The 26242-nt window shown below is 41.9% G+C and overlaps 1 protein-coding gene across 5 annotated transcripts in view; it reads right to left on the reverse strand.

The window, feature by feature from the left end:
• The window catches only part of LOC143906217 (uncharacterized), a 385481-nt gene that overhangs the window by 249819 nt on the left and 109420 nt on the right, over nucleotides 1-26242 (reverse strand). The window lies entirely within an intron of this gene.

Consider the following 26242-nt stretch of genomic DNA (forward strand, 5'->3'; position numbering starts at 1 on the left):
CCGTGAGTCACGTCATTTTAGAATATTCTGCACGCGCTGTCGTAATAGCTTAGATATATGATCCAGTATTTGCAGATAAGTATTCGATACATTTCAAATAGAAACTACATGGCAAGATTACTATAATTATTTTACAAAGCTCTCGTAATCTTTAATGCACAGATTAATTATAAAGAAAATGTTTTTTGAAAAAGGGATACTTTAATCACTCGTAAAATATAAATGAAGTATCTTAAGTTCAGATTATATAATACAATAGCAGTGGGGGACTCTCTTATATGCTCGTCATCGCGCGGAGCGCATAATCCTCGATGCAACTACTCGAGAAATTTTTAACAATTCCATGCAAAGTAAGATTCAATATTTATTTATTCACGTTTTAATCTTGTTCTGTACATGAGGCAATAAATTTATTTGAAAGCGTATTTCGTGGCTATAAACATTGCCTTTTTTTCTATTCAACCGATGCGTGCTTCGAAAAAAAAAAGCACGGATTTAATTAAAATATTCCATGCGCTTTTCATGCCAGCACGAAATACGCTTTGCGCACGCTATATAAAGATATTCCCCCTCCGAATACAATGCGTAATCCGAGAGAACCCCGCCGAGATAAATTCTGACCATCTTTTCACGTAAAAACGCACCCATTAGTAAAGATTATATTTCGCGCTCGCTCTCTTCCGTGATCCGCGATTAATAATAAATGCGACCGTTACATTGACGTCATCGGAAAAAGAAAAGATCGAACGTCGATGATAAAAACAACATTCGATACCTATTTATTGCTAGAGAAACGTCATAACGTCGAGACATATCGTCACACATTTTTGGCAGAGGATCAACTATAACGTCGAAACGAGCGCGATCCGCTCTACGCTTCTATATTCTATAGCATAGCTTCGGCTCTGCCGTTTCATTCATCATGGTTCATTTGATTAAGCCCACGCGGCTTATGGCTGCGTTTCGCGTGAATCGTGTGCACCACGGCTATGGAATGCTTCCAAAAGCCGTTGGGAACATAGCGGAGAACGAAAAGAGCTTATCGGCCGTTACCAGAAATTTTCGCTGACGTACATTCGCGGTAGATTTCGCGGAATCGCTCCATAGTACGCGTGTACGTCGTAGTTGCGGCCTCCGCTAATGAGCATTCCGATATTATCCCCCTCCTCTCGGCTCAAATCATGAGCCGTGATATGCATTAAGAACTATGCGATGCACGCACGCGGTAGCTTTCGTAACTTCGTGTGCACACGTGTTATTACAAATTACCATAAAACCTTTTTATAACATGATTGAATTGAACTAATAGATAGATATGTATTTCACGATTCTTTAAATATTTAGATATTTTATATTAGTGATACATTATATGGTAACAATTAACAAGTTTCCTTTTATAATATAAAAATTTACCATTTTTAAATAATAGTCTTTGAATATAGATAAGTTTATCTAATAGGTTTTATTAACTATAAATCTTCAGATTATTTTCAATAAAATAATAAATTTGACAAAATCATCAATTCTATATCTTATTTGCAGAAAACATGTAGATATATATTCGTTACTTATGTCAGTGATTATAAAGCTTTATTACTTCCCGTCTGTCTATGGACACACGCAAAGCCATTTGCACGTTTCATGCTGCAATTTCGTAACTGCGATTAAACACGAAGGGGACACGACGTGACGTTAAAGACAGCTTCAGCCCTCCAATCTGCTTGTTACTCGTCGACAATTCCGCGAGAATATCGAATGCCGCGCAATAAGCGCAGTGCAGGGTTTCCCTTTTTCAAAATCACGCTGACGTTACATCGACGCGAAATCACCTCGCCATCGATCGATCGGCGCTTGCTCTCTCTCTCTCTCTCTCTCTTTTTATATATTTCGAAATGCTCCGTGTAATGCTCAGGGAGCCGATTGCGACAGCGGATGTTGGAGCGTGGGCGCAAAAATAGCTGACAGATAGCCGACTGAATGGTGTTACCGCTGCGGTGGCCCGTAGATTACTGCGCGGACCGGCGAAACTTCGTTTTTGACAGACAGGTCTGTTATTACTGTCACTCCGGCTCCCTTCGCAGCCCTGACGGCAGCAGAAGCGTTAATCCTTTCGTCACTGTGCCCTGCGCCCTGTCAGCGTCCGTCGAATTACTTTAATGAGGAATTGTGCACACTGGGTTGAATACCGTCGTCGTCCCACCTCGTTTCGCACGTCGCAGCAGCCCGAGCGATCTCACGTTAACTGTAGTTTAATTAACTTTTTAACGCATCGTACCCTGTCCTGTCCGACTCGTATTTTGTTGGCGCTGTGTCCTTCCTTCTGCCGAATGTACATATTACGTCACGGTTCTCCCAGGAAACCCGCGGGTAGTGCATTTTTTGACGTGAGAGAATATTTCTGACGTTTAAACCGCGTTCTATTTAAAATTCATTTAGACAAGATAATATTCACGATGTACCCGAAAAACATTGTGCAATATCCCGGATGCAAAGATTCACTATCGAAAAAGAGTACGGCTTAATTAACTGAAAGCAATGAGCTAAAAAAAAAGATAAACGTAATCTCGCGCAAACGGTGCGAGAAATACAAGAGCTATTTTCGAGTCTGAGATTAATTCGAGGTAAAATAAGTCGACCGCGATAGTCGAACACAGAGGACAATCGCAGTTCCTTCCAGGAAGACGATGCTCGAGATAGCTTTTTTCCATTTAACGTTGGCTGTAATTTTAATTTTAAAGCTGCATTTTTAAGCGGGATTAAAAAAGCTTCTCGTGACTACAAATACATACACAGTCTGCACTTAATTAATACTGAATATATATGTAATAAGTCTTGTCCTGGTACGATTGAGCCACCATTCCCAGGATATGGAATTATCGCGTGCAAGTTGAATTCCGCGGCCTTCTAAGGTGACGTTTCGAAGGGAAACTAGCGGGACTAAATTGCTCTTTCTTTTACCATTGCATTGTTGGTATCGCATTGTAGCTACCGTTTACTCGATCAAAAATCCACGTTTTACGTTATGACTTTAATATGTATTCAAGATTTGGAAAACCAATTTCAATGGATAGCACGTATATCGCGTGCTATGCGAACATGATCTCAAAAACTCCATCAAATGACAACTACAGAAACTATAGATTTACATGTCGTATAACTTATAAGCAATTTATTAAAAATATTTAGTTAATAATAATATATAAACAATAAATAAACTGTATGTTATGTAAAAATATGTAATGTTTGCAATGTCGACGATTATATAAATCTTGTCAACAGCATCAGGAGAATAACGATATTTGGATTAGTATCCCAGTCAACGTTTGTCGATCGCGGAATCAAAGCGCACGAAAGTAACGACGCACGCGGAGAAGTTCGCCGCAGTTCTCAGACATCGTCGTCAATCACGAAACGAGCGCCGGGCGATTCCTCCCATCTAGGAAAGTCTCGGCAAGTTCCGCGGACTCGTTACACGAACAGGGAAGACGAACGGCGCGGCGAGTGTTTGCCTTTCGCGAGCGCGAGGAGAAAGTCCCGGGTAAATTCGCCTCCTTTCACCCGCGGGCGGGTCGGCGCTCCCGCCGCCACCACCGCCGCCGCCTCCGTCTAAGAAGAATCGATTCGTCTAAGGGCAACAGCTATCCGTTAACGGGACGGAATAGCCTCCGGGGAGAGATCCTGAACCGTGCACAGCGCACACAACGCGGCCTGTCGACCTCCAAGACGCGACGTGCGGGACGGCGCGGCGTCTCGCGCCCGTCGACCCAGCCTGAAATTAATGCCTGTCCCTCGCAATAACTTATCCGTCGACTCGGTATATTATAGTACACGATCGCGTCGTTTGCTGACGAATGGCAAACTATTTTCTCCGAGAAAAGCCTCTGTTATCTCCCGGCGCGCGCTTCTCTCCCCATCTACTTATGAACCTTAGAGTTAAATCCTAAAGTGTGATGAGCAACCATCCCATGTCCCTCCCATGAAATTTTCATGTACTGAATATATAATGATAGCTATTATATGTATGTTTCGCTTAAATTAATGAAAACACAATATTTTTTAAACATGCCTCTCGTTATTTTATTTTAGACCTATCTAACCTGCGAGAAAATGCAACGACGAAGAAATGTCATGCATTAAGTTATAATACGCGCGCTTCTTAACATCGATCCAGAATGCGGAGAAGCGTAAGAAAATATTTCAATTAAGTCAACGAGTACAAATACTACGTTAATGTTGCTGTCTGTGTGTTTCATACGATCCTTTGCTTTGTTGTTTTTGGCTCTATGAAACAGAATAGCACTGGCTTTAGTGACGCTCGTTAAAACGCGTCAGTTTGTGCGCGTCTCACGTCGACGATTCGCGTATACGACGTGGTTGTCATCATGTCGTTCGTGGAAGATGATATTTTCGCCCTCTCAAGTTTTTTTTTTTTTTTTTTTTTTTTTGCAATGTCCAACCAAGTAAAGCATTGTCTTGATGCAACTACGTCACCGTCGGACAAGACATATCGTCGCATCGAAACTCTGCTGCGTCACCAAGGGTTTGTTGTTCGATAATATTATGACGAGATGCCATAACAGCTGATAATATGCAAAACATAGAAGGTTTGAATATATGTATAAGCGATGTTTGCTACTGTCTGTTAATAAAAAAAATTGTATGTCTATACTTTCTGCCAAAAATCGTATCCTATATGTCGATTATATAGACATGTAGTTTTAGAAATTTCAACAAATTAGTCTTCATTAAAAATTTCACGAAACGTAAGAAATCTGCTGAAACTTGGACAAAAAAATTCGTCCAGTTTAAGAAATATATTACCTATGCAATAGATTTGTTTGGTATTATTCTTGCGCGGAATAAATCCACCTTTTTGAAGTTTTTCGTACATCACGAACTATCGGACTGCGCTGAAAAATGTCGTTTATCATCGGAAATAAAATCTCGACATGACGATTTGATGCGCCGTGTTCAAAGATAGAAAACACATTTTCGTTGCATTGTCTAACTGCCTAACATAAGCATTAAATATTTCGAACAATGGTTATAAAGCACAAATAATGGTCGATATGCATCGCCGCCAAGGCTTGCCGACGGCCGTTGCTTTTGCTTTTCGTCACGCCTGCGTTAAAATGCAATCAGCATGTTTTTCCTCGCCACCGCCCCACCGGTGGTTTAGGATTGTTACGATAGATCCCGATGTACGCCCGCGTAACTGTGTCTGCATTCCTTGGCCGTCTGCCCGTGAACGGACTTTTCTACTCGCTGAATGCCTAATTGCACGGCGCATCGCTAATGACTAATCCTCACAATATCTGCTCACAAATTTTCAGACGCATCTATCTTTCTTTGATTACGTTTTACTCGTACAATTAAATCATGTATTCCCGAGATAAAAGAAAATGAGTATCAAGGATTACAAAGCTAAAGATAAAATAAACCCGAAAAAAAGACTATTATGTGTTTTTTTTATTATATCTCGAAAAAGAAAGAATACTTTTATTGCTTGATTTCTCACTTAAAATCAAAAAAATTATTCGTATAATAAAAATTAACTTTAATTTCGCTTATTTCAATATTGCTTATTTAATATTTAAAAAAATAAAGATAAAATGTATATATGCATCAAGCGAACCACTGTGATAGCATTTTAGAAATGCGTGAACCGATGATTTTTTTTTCTTAAATAGAAAACACGAAAAACGGGGAAAAAACAGTTATCCGATCGGATCTGCATATCAAATGTGAATAACGAGCGGTAACCGAATGGGTTTTGTCTCAATCCTTCGCTCGATCTTATCCAAAAATTTTTTCCTACATTACACGTCTTTCAATCAAAATATAATCACCTTATAATGTAATAAATTAATATAATTGTATATTGATCGCAATATTTACTTTCTCGATGGAATCTATACTACCTATCAAAACTATCAAAAAGATGTCTTAATCCTTTTATTGTGCTAAATAATATAACGCTCAATGATGGTCATGGAAATATGAAGTCGGTAGGAACTTTCTGAATATCTCAATAGCATGACTGTTTATGCTTCAATTTCGTTTCACTGGCAGAATTCCAAGTTCCGTATCAATAATCCATAGTTCTTCGTGCGCTTCGTAATTCGAGACGTTCGAAACTCGTTTCGTTCATATGATTTCATATCATTTCAAAAATCGATAATGTTTCAACAAATTATAAATTACAACCGTTCGGAATCTTCGAGCGTTTACTGACGAAATTATTCCCCTGTCGCGTTGCACTACTCAAATCATCCTCTACCGAATGTAATCCCCACTGGTAATTAACTACGGCGTATCTTGAACTCTTTCAGCGAGCAATACGCCGGAGTATTCGTAATTAACCGCGGCGAACAAACGAATTAAACGGCCGTGTTGCGCGAGCTTAACGTGAGTGAAGTCGGTCGACTGGCCTAATCGTAATTTCACCGCGAACGAACGGCTCCGGCAGGACCAATAATCGTTTCACGGTCACTGTAACCGTGGAAATTGCCTTCCCTCGATCCGCCGTAATTACGATCGCCGGTTATATTGCCTTCCTGCGCGTCTCGCAGTTAACGCCAGTCGACGGTGTAAGAACAACGCTTATGGCAGCTCTCTCGTTTGCGAGATAGCATTGCGCCTCATTCTCTCTCTCTCTCTGTCTCTCTTCCTTCGCTCGGTAACAAAATGTCGCCGAGAAAAATTCATCGTCCCATTGTGACGCAAATCCACGCGCTTTTGGTGCACGCCGACCGCCGGCGTGCTTCGTCGTCCGTCGCTCTGCTGCACAAATGCACTCGACTATTTGCATCGTGACCCACTTGCGTTCGTGAGTCCGCTATCGTTATGCTGCAACGTGCTCGCGATAGTACGCCGCGTCACCATTTTTCACCCAGGGAGAAATCCTCGGGAAAAACTCGCGCGTAAGAGCTTCTTTTCTGGTAGATAATACCTACATATCGCACGCGTGAGAGAAAATTGTTGTGTGCCAGAGTGAAATTTTTCGGAATGAAATGCGAAATAAGAATAGCGGCTGTCTTTTCCCGTTATGACGAAATAACTAGCACATTCGCGGAAACGAATGAATAACTAATTCGCTTACTACACTCGAGGCGAGCAAATAATTTAATTATTCTTCATTTCGTTCCTTTGTGATACCAATTATTAATTTTCAATTAATCAGTCTTGAGACTTGTTTTATTCTTAATCCTATTCTGCTCGACATAAAAATAACGATACAATACTAACATTAATTATTTTCCGCAAGCTTTTTATTTCTTATAACGGAGCTTAATCACATGTGTGTGACATCGCGCGCGCGTTATGAGGGACTCGTTTTAACGACGACAATTTACGCCAGTTAGAGCGGGTCACCTGCGCACCTAAGCGAGAAACTTCCTGAGCTCCTGGAGTATCCTGGACACCAGCACCCTCTGCACCAAATTGTATTATAGATGTACACGAGTCCGGTCCGCCGAACGGTCCACCGTATCCGCCATTTATCTGGTGGGGGGTATGCATAGACCGGGGAGTATGGGCACGCGATAGTAAATAGCCAAGTTACGCCATTGTGCAAAGTTTTGCTGCACCGAGGTCCTGCACCGGATAGTGGACGAGGTTCTCGAATGAGAAAAGAGAGAGAGAGAGAGAGAGAGAGAGAGAGAGAGAGGGAGGGAGGGAGAGAGGGAGGGAGGGAAGGGGGTTCCCGGTGAAAAAGGGGGTCAGAAAAGCGAGCGACCAAGCTATCCAGCAGCCAGGACCAGACGCGAGAAGAGAGGGCGGAAGAAGAAGGATGAGACGGTCGCGGTGGCGGCTGAAGCAGGAGGGACAGTGTGCTGCGCGACCGGAAGCGGAAGCTCGTGCAGGCGCCACCGGAAGTGACCTCGTAATTCTCTCCCTTGCAATCCCTCCCGCCCTCGTCCTTCCCGTTACTGTTCCTCCACGTTGCCGCGGACCCATCCACTCTCCCTCCCCGTCCATCTAGCCATCAAGTCTGAATTATAGGCCGCCCCCGAACCCTTTTGTCTACGCTTTTCCTGTCGAGAATTCGAGGCATCCCACCCGCCATCTCTCCTACGGCGTTTCCGATTTTCGGACGCTTTTGTTTCGTTTACGACTTTCTCTCCGCTCTGCATCACTTCCTACGTCGAGACACAGGGATTAGTCTAATAATCGTACGGACGTATACAAATTGTTGTTTCACTCTAATCGTTATACATGCAACGTTTAAATACGAGTTTAAATATCACATTTCCAACAAACATTTATTCGTCAAAGCGAAAAAGGATGCGATAAACAGCATTAAATTATAACGAAAAAAGTAAAGAATAAAAGGGGGAAGAAACTTTCTAGAGATAAGAACGAACGACACGATCTCTCATTCATCGCGCATTCTTTCAGTACCGTTACATCGTCAGGATTCCGCGCTTTCAGGTAAACAAATTTCTATCTCCGTACTCTCTCGCGCGAGAGAAAGAGAATCAGAATCAGAATCACCATTTATTAGACGCTCTGGGACTACGTCCCCTAAAGCGTCGAAACTAAGTTACAAAAAGAGTGTCGAATAAAATATAAAACATTCGTGCATTCATATATAAAAAAATAACTACAAATAAAAGAGATATAAGAGTAAAGTAAGTAAAGAAAATACAGATACTAAATAGGACGTATTACGACAGTAACTTAGCGTTTACAACTGAAAAGAAATAACCATAGCTATAAAAAATGATTTACAAATGCCGTAGGGCAAAAGATAGTTTACACAATAATTTCAAGATACGCTCAGGTCTACCGACAGAAATCTCATACACCTAAAAAGATGAGAACAGGAATTTATATAATTTCGCCTTGAAAGAGCCGATACACGTCGCGTTGCGAATGTCGGAAGGGAGAGAATTCCACAGCTCGGCAGCAGAGAAATAAAAAGATCGCTTAAAGAATTCAGTACGGCAGAGCGGAAGGTTAAGGACATCGGTCGGAGATCTAGTATTCCGCTGCATGTTTTCGTGCCTAAAAGTAAAATTGCTGTAGATAACTTGCGGCTTTTCCTTCCTGAGTACAGAGAATGTCAGACTTCCCACCAAATATGACCGCCGAAGATCGATCTTGAGCCAGCCCAATCTGACAAGATACGGAGTGATGTGTTCGTCGCGCTTGAGGTTGAAGATGAAGCGGACACATCTGTTCTAGGCTCTCTGCAGGCGCAGGTTATGCTGGCCTGTGACGTTAGTGAGAACTGTGCAGCAGTAGTCAAAATGAGGAAGCATTAAGGCAGAAGAGAGAGGCAGAAGAGAGAGAGAGAGAGAGAGAGAGAGAGAGAGAGAGAGAGAGAAGGCGCGGGGTGCTTTCAGGAACTGCAGAGCTCAGCGATCTTAAATCAAATAAGAAGTCGTGCAAAGGGTCGCTCCGAACGACGAGAAATTCGCTCTTGCGTTCGCCTTCACTCGCGAGAGAGCGCGGCACCGACAGGGAAAGGGGAGTGGATGCGCGCGCGAGCGATGGAAAAAGAAACGAGAATTAATTCCCGTTAATTGCTCGGAGCTGAAGTTTGCTGAAAGCGCTTTATCGAATTGAAAGCCTTTCAGCTTCGCTCTTTCGAGAGCACGCCCGCCCGTCCGTCGAATGAAATGCCGAATAGACGTTGCCGCGGGCGACGCTCGCTCCGCTCGCGCTCGCGTGCGTGAGCGTTCATTCCGCTTGCTCGTTGGTCGGCGAGACGAGAGGTACGAAAGGAAACGAATGAAAGAGCCTGACCGGAGAGCGTAAGAGCCGGACGAGCCGAGAATCGTAGAAGCAGCCGACGAAGCGAGCTAAACGCACGGCAATTCGGAGTACTCTATTGCCTGATTGCATTTAATTACACATGCCCCGGCCTTACTACCGCGCGATTGCTGCATTGCGCGCGCGCTGGGTGGCAATGGACGGCAGATGCCAAGCTTCCACGAGGAAGCGCTCGCTGCTACCTCGTAACGGACTTCAGACCGTTAGACAGACAGCTGTAAGCCGTATGGAACCCGCGTATAATCACGCCAAGCGAATGGGAGATTGCTGGAAAGAGATCAAATCTTAAAGTGCGAAAGCACTTCGCACCAACCGCCTCCTCTACCATTGATTTCAATTTCTTCTCTCATGCACAAACTCACGAACAGCTGATATATTTTTTTCTAAAATATCAATTTCGTTTTTCTACCATTCCGCTCTAAATCTCCTTCTAATTGTGTGTTCCTTTATCCACTAAATTATTACACCTTCACCAAGATATTCTCCAATTTCTATTCCCTCTCAGAAACAGATAAAAAATTCGTACTATGTCTTGTGTTCGCAATTATTAATTAATTCTAGATATAACGTAGTGTAATTTATCGTCGCGCACTGCTACACTACGCAACATTAATTTTCAATATATACTGCTACAAGCCCTGCAGCGATGCAGCCCCGACTTGTCCTCTAATTCTCTTCGACCATCCCTTCAATTCCCAGCAGAGACACTTAGCAAGCTCTAATGTGTTGTACTAACAGCGGAAAGAGGAGAGAATACGATACCTTAACAAGTCGGCATATCTACCAGCGATACGATTAAGTATCGATCAGAGCAAAGGATTAATCCTATTAAATAACCGTATTTGAAAAAAAAGATATAACACGAGATATACCGCAAAGTTGGAGACATATTGATTTTCTATCGACGGAAGCTTTACTTGTCTCCTCGTAGTATTATCCCTCATCGGTAATCGTTCAGAGCAGCCGTTACATAGTACTTCTCTCGGTCTAGCCGTTTCCTCGAACCACTTAATTACAGTACGGAGCCTGTGCACTGCAAACGCCGTATCGGATCCACTTGTGAGTACCAAGAGGGACAGTTATCTCACAAAACGATGGCCGATACATAATCGCGGAACGATATCGCACACGGAAAGTACGGTGCCAGCATGGTTTATATCCTCATTGCGCCTGAGAAACCTTAGACCTCGGAAGATACCCGACCGTGTTCAATTACTCGCAACCGAAACCGACGGAAAACCAATAATTCATCTCCGCGCGTAATTGCATGAAAATGAAGATTTAAAAGTTAGTTGACTTAATAAAGGTGGGAAACAAAGTCGCGGGGCGCCGCACCGTGACGGACAGAAAAACTGAGAGCTCGATCGAAGAACGGTCAACTTAAAAAAGTCTTGACGTCGAAGTACCGAAACTAATTTCAATCAGATATTGAAACAATAAATTTGGTGAATTTACCAAATAACCAATTTTGCAACACTTAGAGTTCTTGACTAAAAGTGAGAGAGAGAGAGAGAGATTGTAAAAAGTACACTCTTATGATTTTAACTTAAGACCTTAAGAAATATGTACCTATGATTCCTCCATTCCATTCTCTTATGTCCGTATATAAACGCGAGCACACCGTTAGATGCATGTTCCACCTCGCGCAAATAGCATCACCGTTGCAGAATTCGATTTCGGAGAAGTTATGCGAACCGGCGGATATACACGCCGCAATCTATCCTCTCGGAGTATCCTCTCGAGGATGTATACGCTTCGAAGAACCGCCAAATTAGCGCAAGCTCGTGGATCTCTAGTTGCACAAAGAGAATGCGAGCGGCCTCGAAATTCGCTACGCTCCGCCTGTGTTCACCGTGTAATCACGTTAATGTTTAATTCGTTGCCACCTTAGCTAATTCGCTCTCTAATAACTAATTTCCTTTCCTTCTTTCTTACTGCGAATATAGGACGCGTATCGTTATGTAGCTTAACATCCTTGAACAAAATTCACGAATTATATGGATAAAACACGAACTCTGTACTAATTACTAATCTTTTTTTTTTAATATAAAAGTAGTAACTCGGATAAAACAATGTTTATGAAAAAAAATCCCGAGATATTCATGCGAGATACCATTAATAGAGAACGTTTAATAGTCCTGAACAGACAGTAGTTATTGATAGAGATAAAACGTGCCAAAGCCTTCCTTCCTCCCTGTTGTTTTAACGTTTAATTTTAGTAATTATCTACTAATTGCTCTTACCGAACAACAAATAATCTCTGTTCTGTTACTGGGTTATTACCAGATTGTACGGCTGTGTCAACCATAATGTAGTTCTGACCGAGAGCAGCCGCATTGCAAGAGCAGCTGCTTCACATAAGTCTTTTGGGAAGAATAATACCTTTGCTTGCGTAAGAGTCTTGTACTCCTTCCTGCTCTACCGTCTCGCCCTGTCGCAAAATGCGCAAAAAACCTGAATAGTTTTAGGCGCATATGCGCGTACAACAATGAGTGCATCGCCCAAGGCACCGCACAACTGTTTTATTTGGTCGAATTACTTTTTCGTCCTTTTTGTTTGCATTGTCAACGAGAAGCCCTAGCTATCTTGTGGTTATTTTTCCGTGAAACGGAAACACATTGTATGCTACTATTTCCAGACGCAACACGTAGCTTTTTTTACCGTTGTACCATATATTTTCAAGACATAATTGCAATTCTTTTACCTTTATAATATAATCACAATTCGGGTTTTAACACTTAATTAAACAATAACGAGGGACAAGTTAGTTTTAAAAATTGGTTTAAAAAGATGACGCGATATTAATGATGCAGTACATAGGAAAAGCTATAATTATTTTTACATGTAACATTATCGACATACGTCTGATATTGCATTGTAGCTACAACATGTACATATACTTGAAACATCTCGTGATTACCAATAGAAGCTACGACGTAAGTCGAGTTACGAGTTAATTTCACAAATAGTCCTTATAAAGATCTTCCGATTCATAAAATTAATTGGAAAAATCCTCGCACGTTGTTCCTGCGGTTTGCCTTCCTGAGGGAGTACGTAGGTAGGTAAAGGATGAGAGGACGTAGGACGGACAGTAGATACAGACGAAAAAAACTCTCCTCAACCATTCGTCCCCGATTTCTCTCCCTGGCCCCTTTCCCTCTTCTCTCTCTCTCTCTCTCTCTCCTGCCAACCGGACCGATCGTCCCGAGAGAAATGGAAATCCTTAATTGAAAGCGTCCTCGAGCGAGAGCAACTTTTATAATTCCCCGGTCGATGATTAAAATTAAAAGTCCGGCCATGTCACAGGCAGGAAATCGTTGCGCCGGAAGGAGCAAAACGGGAAAAATCCGGGAAGCTTCACAAAAAGAGAGAAGCAGGTGGGAAATAGTATGTTCCTTTTTTTTTTCGACGTTCGTTTCGCGCGAACTCTTTTACGGAAGAGTTCCGAGCTAACGAGCGAAGACAATCGAGACTGGTCGGCGTAATCTCAATTCTCGGAAATATATACGGAATATGTAACGACAGCGGAGATACACGCGGAATATATAACGACAGGGGGACTCTGGTGACACTGCACTTGACAGTTACACCGGTCTCTATCCAGGGATTTCAAGTTAATCGAAGCAATAAGAAGAAGAACGTAAAAATCAGGGGAAGTACCGAAGCCAGTGGAAAATCGAAGAGAATGCGCCATCGTTTTATAGAAAATCGAGAGATGGTGGAAGAGAACGTTTTTCCATTTAATGGAGCAGCATCCTTCCATAACTTCTGCGCCCCGGAAAAATCCATTGGTGAACTTTTCCGAGAAATTCCGAATTTATCGAAACTTCTGCTGCCATCGCCACGCTTCAAAAACACATAGAATGCAACCGATCAGCAATTCACTTAAAAAAGGAGCCGCGTAGCAAATCGAGAATAATATTGGCGATCGCTGATAACAAGGATAAAAACATAAAAACGACCGAGGATTTACCGCGAAGATTTGAAAATGTGCCAAAGTTTTGTTAATCCCGTCGGCAGCGCCAAGCGCCAAAAATTCGTCGTATCATTTCGCAAATCCGTTCCGCGCTGTTTCAGAATCAGAATCAAGATTCCAGGAATGACGATATTATTTTAAAAGGTCGCGATCAAAGTGTGGTCTCACGCAAACACATAACGAACGTATGGAAAAATTTCGACATTTCCAGCCAAGAGTTTTTACGTCCGAAAATGATGGACACGGAAAGCGTTCTATCGGCGTCATAACTTCTGTAAGGAAAAGTCGACAAATTCGTCAAAGAAATTAAAGTTGGATACCCACAAGATACCCATCCCTGTATGAAAAGGATGGATATGCACGACGGCCGAAGCACTCCCGTGATGCAATAGTATAGATGCACGAGAAACCGGAGACATCCATCTCCCTTGACAATCTCTTTTTGCATCTCCCTTCCCTCCGCATCTCCCTTTCTCTTTCGCGTCTCGTGTCTCGACTATTCTCCTCCGTTCTGATTCGGTCGCGTTTTGCAATTTATCATCGGTCGATTAATTTATGCCGAGATTCCATCTCTACCCCGCCCATCAGTCTCTCACATCGACGACAGTGTGCTTTCCGTCCTCCGCCTCCCTCCCGGGATGGATACTTAGTCAGACGCAGTCTGGTGCGCCATTACGCGCTAAAAGCGAGGACATGATTGCGCGCGAATGTCTGGTATTTTACAAAATAGAATATCCCAGCTGGGAGATCCTGGGAGAACGACCAAACTTTTGCTCAAACTGAATAGCACTCCGGCGGCCACTCCCATTTGAATCAACTGTCGCATTTCGGAAACTGTTTCGAAACTTTTCGAAAAATACCGCGCAATTTATTGAAAATTTCATGTTTATTCAGACGACGATTCGGCGCAAACACTGGCGCTGTTGATCGCACTTCTATAAACGTAATCCGCATAAACGTTAACCCGCAGCGCGACGGCGTCCGCGTCGCCGGGAAATATCCATTCATTCGCACATCAAACGTCTGTATTCGTCGGATGCAGAATGCAGCGCGCGAACTCGCGTAGCAAAAACGAAACGCAAATAATAACAACATATTAAAAGCTCCGAGCGTGTGTGCGTCGTCGCTCGGAAATATTTTTGCCATGTAATCGAATCCCCCGTGTACACGTCGCGCGCGCACGTGAAAAAAATCCAACGGGGCGGCGCGGGCGCACACAATCGCTCGTTTCGAATCCTCGAAACCATTTAAATCGCGTTACTCGTTTGACGATATACGCGCGAGTCGAGCGTGGGCACGCGCGCGCACGTCCTGAAAATTCGAAGTTCGAAAGACGAATCGATACATGGAGAGCCCGCGTTGCTGTAACGAAGGGCAACACTTCAATGCGGCCCAATGGGACCACCGCGTACGTTTCTCCTCCTCGTTCCGTCCATTGATTCCGTTTCGCTCTTTATCTCATCCATCAGATCTCTCTCTTCCTTTTCCGTCTCCGTTTTTCGACCTCTTTTCCGCTTTCGCCGCCTGACAAATGCGTGCACGCTCGATATAGCATAGAAAACTGTCTCTCCGCTCTCGACAACGTCCAATTAACGTAATTTCAAACGATAGGCGCATCCATCGATCAGCCCCAACGAGCGCTCGTTCCTCCGCCTTATCGACATTTCGCGCATGTGGTTGTTTCCGACGTGACGCTCCGCGTAAAAATCAAAATCAAAGATAGAATACTTAATTGATCCGCTACATTAAATATACATAGCTGATTCTAAGAAGGAAAAATTATATACTTCAATGTTTTTACATTTAATATTCAGCCTTAATATATCATAAAAACTTGAAATTTCGTAATAATAAAAATCACCTAAAATTAACCAGACTAATACACTCAAAAATTGGTCATCTTTAAATTTAATTTAAAAAAAAGGAATTCCTGTACAATATATCAACGCAAAAAAATATCTCGAAAGTTAATCCACATACAGAAGCACTGCACGGAAAAGCAAAAGCAACAAGGGGGCTGCACTCGTCGAGTCGAGTGACCCGACGAGACAATCCGCCTTGGCAATTAGCATCAAATAGTCAACCTTGTCGTCGGTTTCGTCAATGGTCATTAATGGCCATTACGTCGGCATGCCTTGCCGACATAAAACATTGAAAAAAGCCGAAAAGATAAGTAGAAAAGTCGAGAGAGAAAAGCCGCGAAAGGCATGAAGAGATAGCCGAAAATAAATAAGGGGAATTAAAAAGGACGAGGCGGAAAGCGGGAGAAAAAGAGAAAGAAGCCGCTCGACGTCGTCTAATTAAGCGTGTTAATTCATTTCTCCCCTTTCGGCTCTTATCCGCGTACCGTTACGTCGGAGCTTATTCACGGCTGCCAAGGGGCAAGGTTAAACATATAGAGAAGAGGCACGTAGAGAGACACGCGACTACGCTCGCGGCTACGTGTATCGCATGCGTAGCGTCGTACACGCGAGTGTGTACAGAGAGAACACGCGCCGATCCTCCCCGCGTCTCCCGCCACTCGCGACGCAATTAACGTCTCGGGGTTAATTAATAGGCACGCCACGGAGAAAGGAGCCCCGGCGTAGCCAAAGGCGGTGCAACAGACATTAGGCAAACTAACGTAAACCCACCCCGGTACGGTACACATGGAGGATACGTGCCTTGATATGTACCTACGCGCGATACGTACGAACGTACGTACGTACGAGGAAAGGATGGACCACCACCACGTTACAAGCGCGAGGCAGCAAAAGAGCTACTCCGTAATTACCTCAATGTCGCTCTCTGTGCGTAGAGAGGAACCGATGAGAGAGAGACTGGCGTAGACTTAAATACGAAATTGGCGCCGTTAATTCCACCGTATGAAGAGTACAATCCCCTTACCTCGTTAATGTAAAACTAATTAGACGACGAGGCCGTACTTCGCCCCGCGCGATCGAAGGGAGCGGGCATCGACAACAAAGATGACGACGGAGAGAATGACGACGAAGACGATGACGTTTGCTAAAGACGACACGCCGAATAAGACGAAGAAAATATATGCATTTGAGCATTGCTACATTCTCTGATCATGATTTTCTATTGCTCCTACAGTTCAATGATATCGCGAGATTAATTTAAGAAAACGCCTCGCGCGATAAATGTTAAGCGGGGAAACGTTAATGTACTAACGGATATCTTTGTTTCAAATAAGATGATTTATGTTTCTCAACTCGGATGAAAATATAAATCGCGATATAAGCAATCGCATGCGATCATCATTTGCGTGCTTTAAAAGAAAAATCAATATATCTTTGCAAATAAAATTTCAAAATTAATAAACATAATAATATTATTATATGCATGCTTTTTCAATTACAGTTATGCTATAGAATAGGAAAACAACGATGAGACATTAACATAAAAATATTAAATATGCTCTTTGTGCATGCGTTGTTATAAGTATAAGAATATACTTTTGTTTGTAAAATAAAAATTACATTTGTGTAACATAAATGTGTGCCGCAGACATGCAAGCACCGTGATTGTACGTGCAAAATTCACTTTGTTAATTATAATGCGCAACGTGTACAGTACCATCGTTACGCTAGTGCAAACTTAATTAAATGACGGGAACGTATACGCCTTTATGTCTATTATGCAAACAAACGTGAATAGATATTATTTCAGACAATATTGCATTTCGTAGCAAAGCGGTAAAATAATAGAAAGAGGATGCAGAATAATCAAACGTTTTGCCATCGGTAAACAGTAACATCGTCTAATGTGCAATATGTGTAAAATGCGTAATATTATTCCGCTCGTTGGTGCTGTAAGTTAATAAAGAAATTTTTCTCGAACCGTGTGCATTCATAAATACGCGTTTATACGTACATACGCGACTCTAAAATATATATTCACGAAATATATATCGCTTTTACACATATATGTATATATTATAACTGCATAAAGTTAAATGGAGAGTTAGCCTCATTATATTGCCCCACTAAGAGAAGTAAGAACTCCCACCCTCGTTATAATTAGATGGCCAAGATATATTCGGCTCAGAACTTCTGCCGAGACGAGAGAGAGAAACGAGTATCTTTACCATCCTATTCTGACCAGTTTGAAAAGCAGCGCCTCTCACTCAAAGCTCCTAGACATGGTAAACAGGCGTAAACGCACGTGGATAACGTTAATTAGACGTCGCACCTCAGAAGTTCGAAAGAACTCTCTGAGAGACAAACTTCTCTTTACTTTTCTTGCAACAAATGTTATTATAAAATTAAACCTTTCACGTAAATTTCGATATTTAATGCTGAACTTTGATATTTTAGTATTAATATCCGCCGTGTGAGTATCTACTCTATACTAATTTTTTGCCGTGCACGACGTAAAGAATGAATTGATAAAACTTATGCTAAAAATGTCAACGTGCTATTGATTTCGCGATCACTTACGATATTTTTCCCCGCGTTCCTCGCGCGGGCGAGTCGTCGATTTGAAAAATCGCGTAATTGGCGTCAGAAAGACCCGATAACGGAGACTTGGAGTCGCGCCAGGAGATAAGGGGCCACTGGGGAATATCGGGTGAAAGAGAAAGAGAACAGTTGGGTCGGGAGAAAAAGGCGAAAATCCGGATCGTTTCGGCGCGAGAGAAGCGATATGATGATCCCAAGCATCAGCATCGGAAATCGCTACTCCTGATTTTCACGAAGAATCTCCGAACAGCTGCACCTGCGATAAAAAACGCTACTTCTGACAACGATTAAATCGTTATTGCCATGGCACTCCGCGACGCTATTTATATAAGAAGGGCGCTTTCATTCGCCTGGGGGAGGAGGGAGAGAAGAGCGGTGGTGCTTTGAAAGCGGAATGAAAGACTGGACGTAGAAGGGCAACGCACAAAAGGGAAAGCCCGATAACGGGCAGAAAATATAAATCTGAACGTGTCGGAATGGCAGCGCGAAAATTCGATGAGAATGACCAGTGTTGCAGGCGAATAAAAGAGACGACGAAAGAAAGTCAAATGTATCAACGTGAGCTGAAGAAACCGCAACACAAATAATTTTTTAAAAATAGACATGTGCCTAAGGATGAGAAAAAGAAGCGAGAAGATCTCTGGATGCTTGTTTATAACGTAGATCAAGTTTTCACGGATGCCTTTTGTATTCCTATATCGATCAGATCAATTATGTCGCGTCAAACTCTTCCCATATCTATTTGTCTTGCGATAATCGTGTCATAACTATTTATTTTCTTAAAATCAAAATATTCTTCGATGATTCAAAAGAGCAAACTTAAAATAACTTTATATGAAATAAGAGAGTAGACATGTGTCTAATGCACATACCAGGCTTTATAAATAATTATACAACATTGTGAATAATCTGCAATACAATGTATAAAATAATTTTTAACAAATCGATTCTATAGTCACAATAGTATCTTTAACAATGCCAACAGAACAACGAAGACTTGAAGTAATCTGTAATTAAAAACTGCCGACTACCGGCCCAAATTCACATTTACGAACGATTGCGATATAAACATCCGCTCGTTATAGACTTTCAATCGGATAATGACAAGATGCTACACCGATCTTTGTTCATTAACTTCGGCCACGGTATCTCTTTAACGAGCTTTTCCCGACAAGCGCTATAGCCCGCTAGCAACCCCTTTTTCCATTTCGCCCCCATCCCCTGTTCTCCTCCTCTCTGAACCCTCTGAAACAACGGGAGCGAAACCACTCCTCCGATTACCGCCCTCTCACCTCTTCACCCCTCCCCCCTATACAGCCAACGTTTGTGTTTTACCTCGTGCCACTGCAAATGCGCCAAGATAAACTGCGAACTCTGAAATTCGGTGCATTCGTACCCGCCTCTTTGTATTTTCCCTGTTTCTGTAATATGTATACGTATACGCGTACACAAGACCGCGTATTTTCGCGGGCACATGCCCTAATGCAGTTGGCATACTTAACGAAAAATAGTAAAGGAACAAATACGGACAAGCGTCATAAAAGCAAAAACGCATTCGTAATTATCGCGCGCGAGCGATCTTCATTGTACATTGTATTCTCTGTGTGATCTCAATTAGATTTGTGTGACTGATGTAAGATGCTGTTCTATCCAAAAATCGCAGTATAAATATATGTAATGTTTCATTTGCACAATATTTTTATATTACATCAGAAATTAAAACGATTATAATTAATTATTAATATAATCGTATATCTCTACGATCTGTGTATATTCTGCAAAATATAAAAAGATAGCGTCTTTAATCGCGATATTTTATCAACCGTAATATCTCAGCGTGATTCTTGCAGAGAATAAATACGCGGATTGCGTCATTTTTCTTCTTAGATAGTGTACCGTGACTGATGTAAGATGCTGTTCTATCCAAAAATCGCAGTATAAATATATGTAATGTTTCATTTGCACAATATTTTTATATTACATCAGAAATTAAAACGATTATAATTAATTATTAATATAATCGTATATCTCTACGATCTGTGTATATTCTGCAAAATATAAAAAGATAGCGTCTTTAATCGCGATATTTTATCAACCGTAATATCTCAGCGTGATTCTTGCAGAGAATAAATACGCGGATTGCGTCATTTTTCTTCTTAGATAGTGTACCGCGGTAATTTTTTAGCGGATGCTGGAAACAACGCGGGGCTTAAACGCGAATTTACGGCCTATTTCCGCTCTGCATGGAATGTAGATCGTGGAGCGTATTATCTGCTTCATAAAAATCTGCTTCCACTCGTGCTAGTGCGAAAGGTAATCTAAATTCATTCGCTCGGACCGTGGGATAACGTTCATCGTCGTATGCTTCCCTCCGCTGTTATGTAAGATTAATTCGCATTTATAAAAGCTTCGTCGCCTATTCGATATTCCGACTCAAGTAGGTACACATCAAAAGTACAACTTGTATATTTCATTAAATTTTAATCTCTTCTATTATTCCTACCTTATTATGCCATAAAAATAAAAAGAAAAATGAGTCTTAATATAATTGAATCTTGTAAAACCTGTTTCTCGTAGACGATGTATCTTCATTTTATGTTAATAATTAATTCATTTTATCTTATTAATTTCATTTTATTTTATTTAATTTCATTTTATATCAACCTGTATTATTCTATGTTGGAAATCGATTGCATGTGTGCCAATAAATTTTCTATTTGAAATTATTTTTCAGACCTGATTTTATTACGGAATTAAGTTAAAAAAATATATAGCGGGTTTTAATAACCGATAAATCCCTACAAGATTCACTCTAAGCTGAACAGAAAAGTCCATCTTGCGCGCGTTTCGACTTTCTCATTATCTCTTCTCGAAGGTCCCGTTGTCGTTTTTCTCTACAGTTACCTCGGCGCGGAGTCATCCCGGCCGTGAGCCGGAAATACGTCCGCGGCCATGCCGCCCTCGAAAGTTTTTATCGCTTGGCTTAAGTGCGGGTTTACAACTTCTTCTTCTGCTCCCCCTCTCTCTCTCTCTCTCTCTCTCTCTCTCTCTCTCTCTCTCTCTCTCTCTTCTCTTTCTCGCCGCAGCTTTTACTAACTCGCGCGCGGCGTGCTTGCAGCATGAAATCGTAAAGTCGCGAATCAGATTCCCGAGGGCTTACTCAGACGGGAGATAGAGGCAGAGGTCGTTTCGGAGTATTCGAAGACCTTGTATGTACAACGATGCGGAAGTATTCGATGGCGAATTTTACGATACCCGCACGCAGCTTATTAGCTCAGCGTGCCAAAAAGTTGAATTTTCTAAAAGAGGTCAAGAGTATTTGAGCTTGGAAAATTGTGAGCGTATTTACTTATTCAGCCAAATTTGTCAAGATCCGACAAGAAATGACACATATTTCCTAAAAATCATAATAAAATTCCAAAAGATCAATTTAATGACGGCAAAATTTTATAGATAATACATCGATTAACGCAAGAATTTAATGTAAATATAAAATATAATAGATATATGTTCTTGTAGTGTATCTCAAAATAAATGAAATGTTGAAAATTATATGACTCGTAATAATAAAATAGACCATTGACGATTGTTGTAATAGATTTAGGAGATCTTATTACGAAATGTGCCCGCTCAGAGCTCTTTCCTTTTTTCTTTAATAAAAGCAAGAGAGGGATGCAACAAGCGACGCCTCACCACTATTCGAGAGCTAGGCTTTTACACGTCCTTTGTGTCGTTGAATGGCACGTCGTTCTGCATTTTTAGTTGATTCTCCTTAACGAAGGGCCGATAAAAGGATGTTTATGGCTAGCTCCGGATCAAAGGTAAGTGCGCTTACGCTGTTAGCGAAAAGCCGAGAGAGCCGGCTCTCGTCCGCAAAAGACCTTCACCCCCATCCCCCTCCCACTCCCCCGACACGCGACAACGACGATGACATTATAAACGTATGAATATAATTTACGTGTACCGCATACACAGGCATACGTATAGGTATGTGTCCATATAATATATCTCCCATGTGTAACATCCAGGTCTTTAGAAAAGCTGAAGTTAGATACTCGCGCTCCAGCTCCGCTCTAGCTTTAATGTCCGCCGCCTGATTATAATCTCGTCAACAGGTTACGTCATTAGGAGCAGACTGTGCGGTAATACGTTCATTGTCTCTCTCTTTCTCTCCCCCCCTCTCTCTCTCTCTCTCTCTCTCTCTCTTTCCTCTCTATCCTCTTCACTCATTTGTTCAACGCATTTCCGCCGTAAGCCGCGTCTTAAAACATTATGCACTATCTTGCTGTCAAGCTTTTATGCGCGCATTCAAGTTCAGCATTCAAGTTCATTTTTATTCGGTTTCTTTACTTTACGTTACGATACGTTTAGTTAGAAAATACAACGATACGAATATCTCGCGCGATGCATTAATATCGATTTTCCCCAACTTGATTACGAGAGCCCAGTGTAATCTATTTGGGTGACCGCCTTTTTCCCACTAACTCTTCAGTAATGATAGTCGAGGTCAAAGGATGGGCGGAACTTTGCTGAAAGAAAAAATATAGGCGCAAAAAAAGAAGCGTGAAAGGCAAAGGATGTAGAAGAACCGCTCATTTCGGTTAATGACGGTACTTCCTGCCTGTCCCAAGGCGAAGCCTCAGGATTAAGTAATTTTTCTTCATTTTGATAATTAGAATTACATCTCTCATGAGCAAAAACTATCTTTCTAAATGAAAATCTTCAACATCAAACGATACATCGATTTACCGCCTGACGTCGTACTCCTTTTAATTGGTAATATTTTAAGTGGCGTGACGTGAACAAAAGAGCAGAACGAGGCGGCAACGCGATAAGGTCTGAAAATAGTTTCACGATTCTCGCTTTTGACGTGTTAACGCATTTCGACGCGTTGTATTTTCGCTGTAAAATTTGCCCCGCGCAAGTTTTTACTGCGTCCCGAGTGACGTTTTTCCGCGCTTCGCGTCACGTTCGTGTGCGCCAGCGAGCGTTGGTAATTTCGATAAAAGGAGAGTGAGAAAATATTGCATTAGCAGCTCGCCACGCGATGAAATAAGCAAAACGTGCGCTTACTTACGTGCGCGTAGTTACGAAACCCGCCTGATCCGGATCGTCACTTATTTGCGTGTGTTGTACGTGTTTGTTTCACGCATTTATTAAAAAAATTACCGACGCTCGTGTCATATCTCGTTAAACGCACCGATGCCGCGGCACTCAATTTTGTAAACTTTTACCTGTCAAAACAAATTGCATTTTATGAACCATAAACGTCCGTCGCAGGTCCGCGCAAAATTTATGTGCAGGACATAACATTTGTTACAGATATCATATCCATATCAAAAATAATGCAAAAATGGCACGCCAATTATTTTACCACCATCAGACCACCGATATCTAATATTACGACGTATAAAAAAAAACACGAATATATCCATTTCAGAAGCGCGCCATAACGGATTGCTCTCCGCTAAGTTATTATTGCGATCGCGGAGTCGCGAAAGTTACTTCGAGAGGAAACTTGGAGTGAATTTAAAAGCGATTCACGTGGAAAGCATCGAGGACGGAAAATGTATCGGGAAACGCAACGAAAGAGAAATGAGAAACGCGAGACGGAGATCTAAAATTATCCGCGTCGCGGGAGTAACGATATACATTAGTCGGGGAGGATAGGAAATTCAGGGCTACCGCCGCGGACACAAAAGCTGCGAACAGAGAGCGTGATGAAGGGGAGGGCAAGGAAAAGTGCTCGTGGTGGAGAGGAAATTTAGCGACAGTTTCGGATAATTTCTGAATAAGGATAACCCGGACACGTTCGTTGTAGTAGCCGGCGGCGGCGGGCCGACTGGTTCGTGAGCTAAATTAAAAGCACGTATTGCTCCGAGCTAGGAGCTCTCTTCCTTTGATCCGCTGGGGTGGCGGTAGTCGGGGGATGTGTACGTGACGTTATTACGAAGACCCCCCTCGTTTATCGCGGCAAACGCGAAATCGAAGCCCGATATTTCAATATATTCCTCCCGAGTGCCGAACTTTCGTTTTGCGCAATTCGCAAAGAAGACGCGACGAGAAACGCGAGCGGATTTAGCGATGCAACAACACAATCATTACGAAGACGCAGAGTTACGGGAATATTCTCGCGAGTGACTAACGAACGCCTTCGAGCCCTCCGCGAAGATACAATAACGACGATCAATCGATGAAATGTCAAAGTATGTCGCGTCGCTTCCGCATTGCTAATGCGAAAAGAGTGTTAAAAAAAAGCACCGCTTTCAATCTTGTCGATACTCCAAAAAGGTAAAACGCGAACGCTCAAGAAAGAGAAATAGTTGCGAATATCCAAGACAATATAGCCGAAGCAATGGTCTATTCGATTGTCCACGTAATTACGTAGTATATTACTAAAGACAAATTGTTAATTGTTGCAATTTATTTGCGAGAACAAAAACTAATGATAAAATAAACTCGTTATTGCTATTATGCAAAAACAAAAAGAACACGATTCAGACGATATAGTCAAACACCCGAGAGAAAGATTTACCGGTCTTTCAGTCGTTTACGAGATTTCCCTCGGATCGAGATCGTTGAAAATAAGCGAAGCATCAGTTTGCGCTTGGCGCCGCGCGCCTCCGATTTCAAAGTTACCCACCACCGTAGTTATTCTCGTTGTTTTCTCAGCATCTACTTACACGGCACGCCTCGCCGATCGCTTTCAAACGAAATATTACCGCGGAGCCAGTAAAACCAACGAAAACGCAGGGCGATACTATCGCCAACATCGATGTTTACCCGTTCAGCAGCTAGCCTTAGGAAAGAGGAAGATCTTTTCCGAAAGATTAGAAGAACGTTGAAAGCAAAACTTGTCAAGACTATGTTTACCCATACAGGGCTAACGTAACACCCACAAGAAACAAACCCGTCGCGCGTTACGACGCGTCGAGAACATAATTATTATATTGTGCCGAAGTGAGAAAAAGCTTGCAATCTAATGTTTCTTGTTTAAAAGCAAATATTTTTACTTCGGCTAGCACTCGTTTCCCTTCTCACGTTGTTTTTCTCGAATAACACTTTGATCTTTTAGTCATCCGTGACGATCTTGTCAGAAGCGTAGGAAAAACGGAACGTAGACATTCGAGAATTACTAACAGTATTATCGATCGGTATAATTTGCGCGCCACGCTCATTTGGTTTAAAGAGACGCGATTTGTCCACGCGTACGGTATATTCACAAATAAATTGACAAATAAGTAACAATCGCCCCGTCCGTCGACTAATTACACGAGACAAGATGAAATTCACGCGACCCGCGCTCGCGCCACTGTTCACGGACGATTAAATTCTGTGGCGTCCGCATTCCAACGATTGCGCAAGACGAATAGCGACCGAACGCTAGTTGACGTAGACATTAATCACCTTGAAGAACGCACTCGGCAATTTATTTCGCGGGTTCGAAGTCTTTTTAGAATATGCGTCAGTCGACGAACGCGGTATTCGTATGCACGTGCAATTTCCGATTCCGATTCTCGCTGGAATAACACCTGCTTAACTTAATGTAAGCAATTAAGAAATAGACCAAAGTTCGATATCTAATGTACAAAATTTTGTAGAATTAATTTTTCGTGCGCAAATCGAAACCCGTTACAAATACAAATATGTACCATTTTATGGATTGCTTTTTTTACTTGTCATAAATAAATTTCATATTAACTGTATTTAATCTCAATGCATTACTTGTACTCTGTATTGATTACATAATCATCTGATAATATATATAAAATCCTATTATAATATATTATCAATAATTATCGTATTATATCCTATTATAATTAACCAATATTCTTTAGAATAGTGTTGTCGCTTAAGAATTAAAATTGGAGTACTGTCAAAAGTAGAACGTAGGTACTGATTGTGAGACACGGTCAAAGAGATTACTATAGGGGTATATTCAAATAAGTTAAAGTTTAACGGTTTGACAGGTTATGTCGGGTTAAAGTCGAGTAAAAAGTTAATTAATTAACTTTGGGCGCGC

The sequence above is a fragment of the Temnothorax americanus genome, unplaced genomic scaffold (assembly GCF_048541705.1).
Source record: "Temnothorax americanus isolate GAGA-0224 unplaced genomic scaffold, ASM4854170v1 Scaffold7, whole genome shotgun sequence".
NCBI classification, from domain to species: Eukaryota; Metazoa; Arthropoda; class Insecta; order Hymenoptera; family Formicidae; genus Temnothorax; species Temnothorax americanus.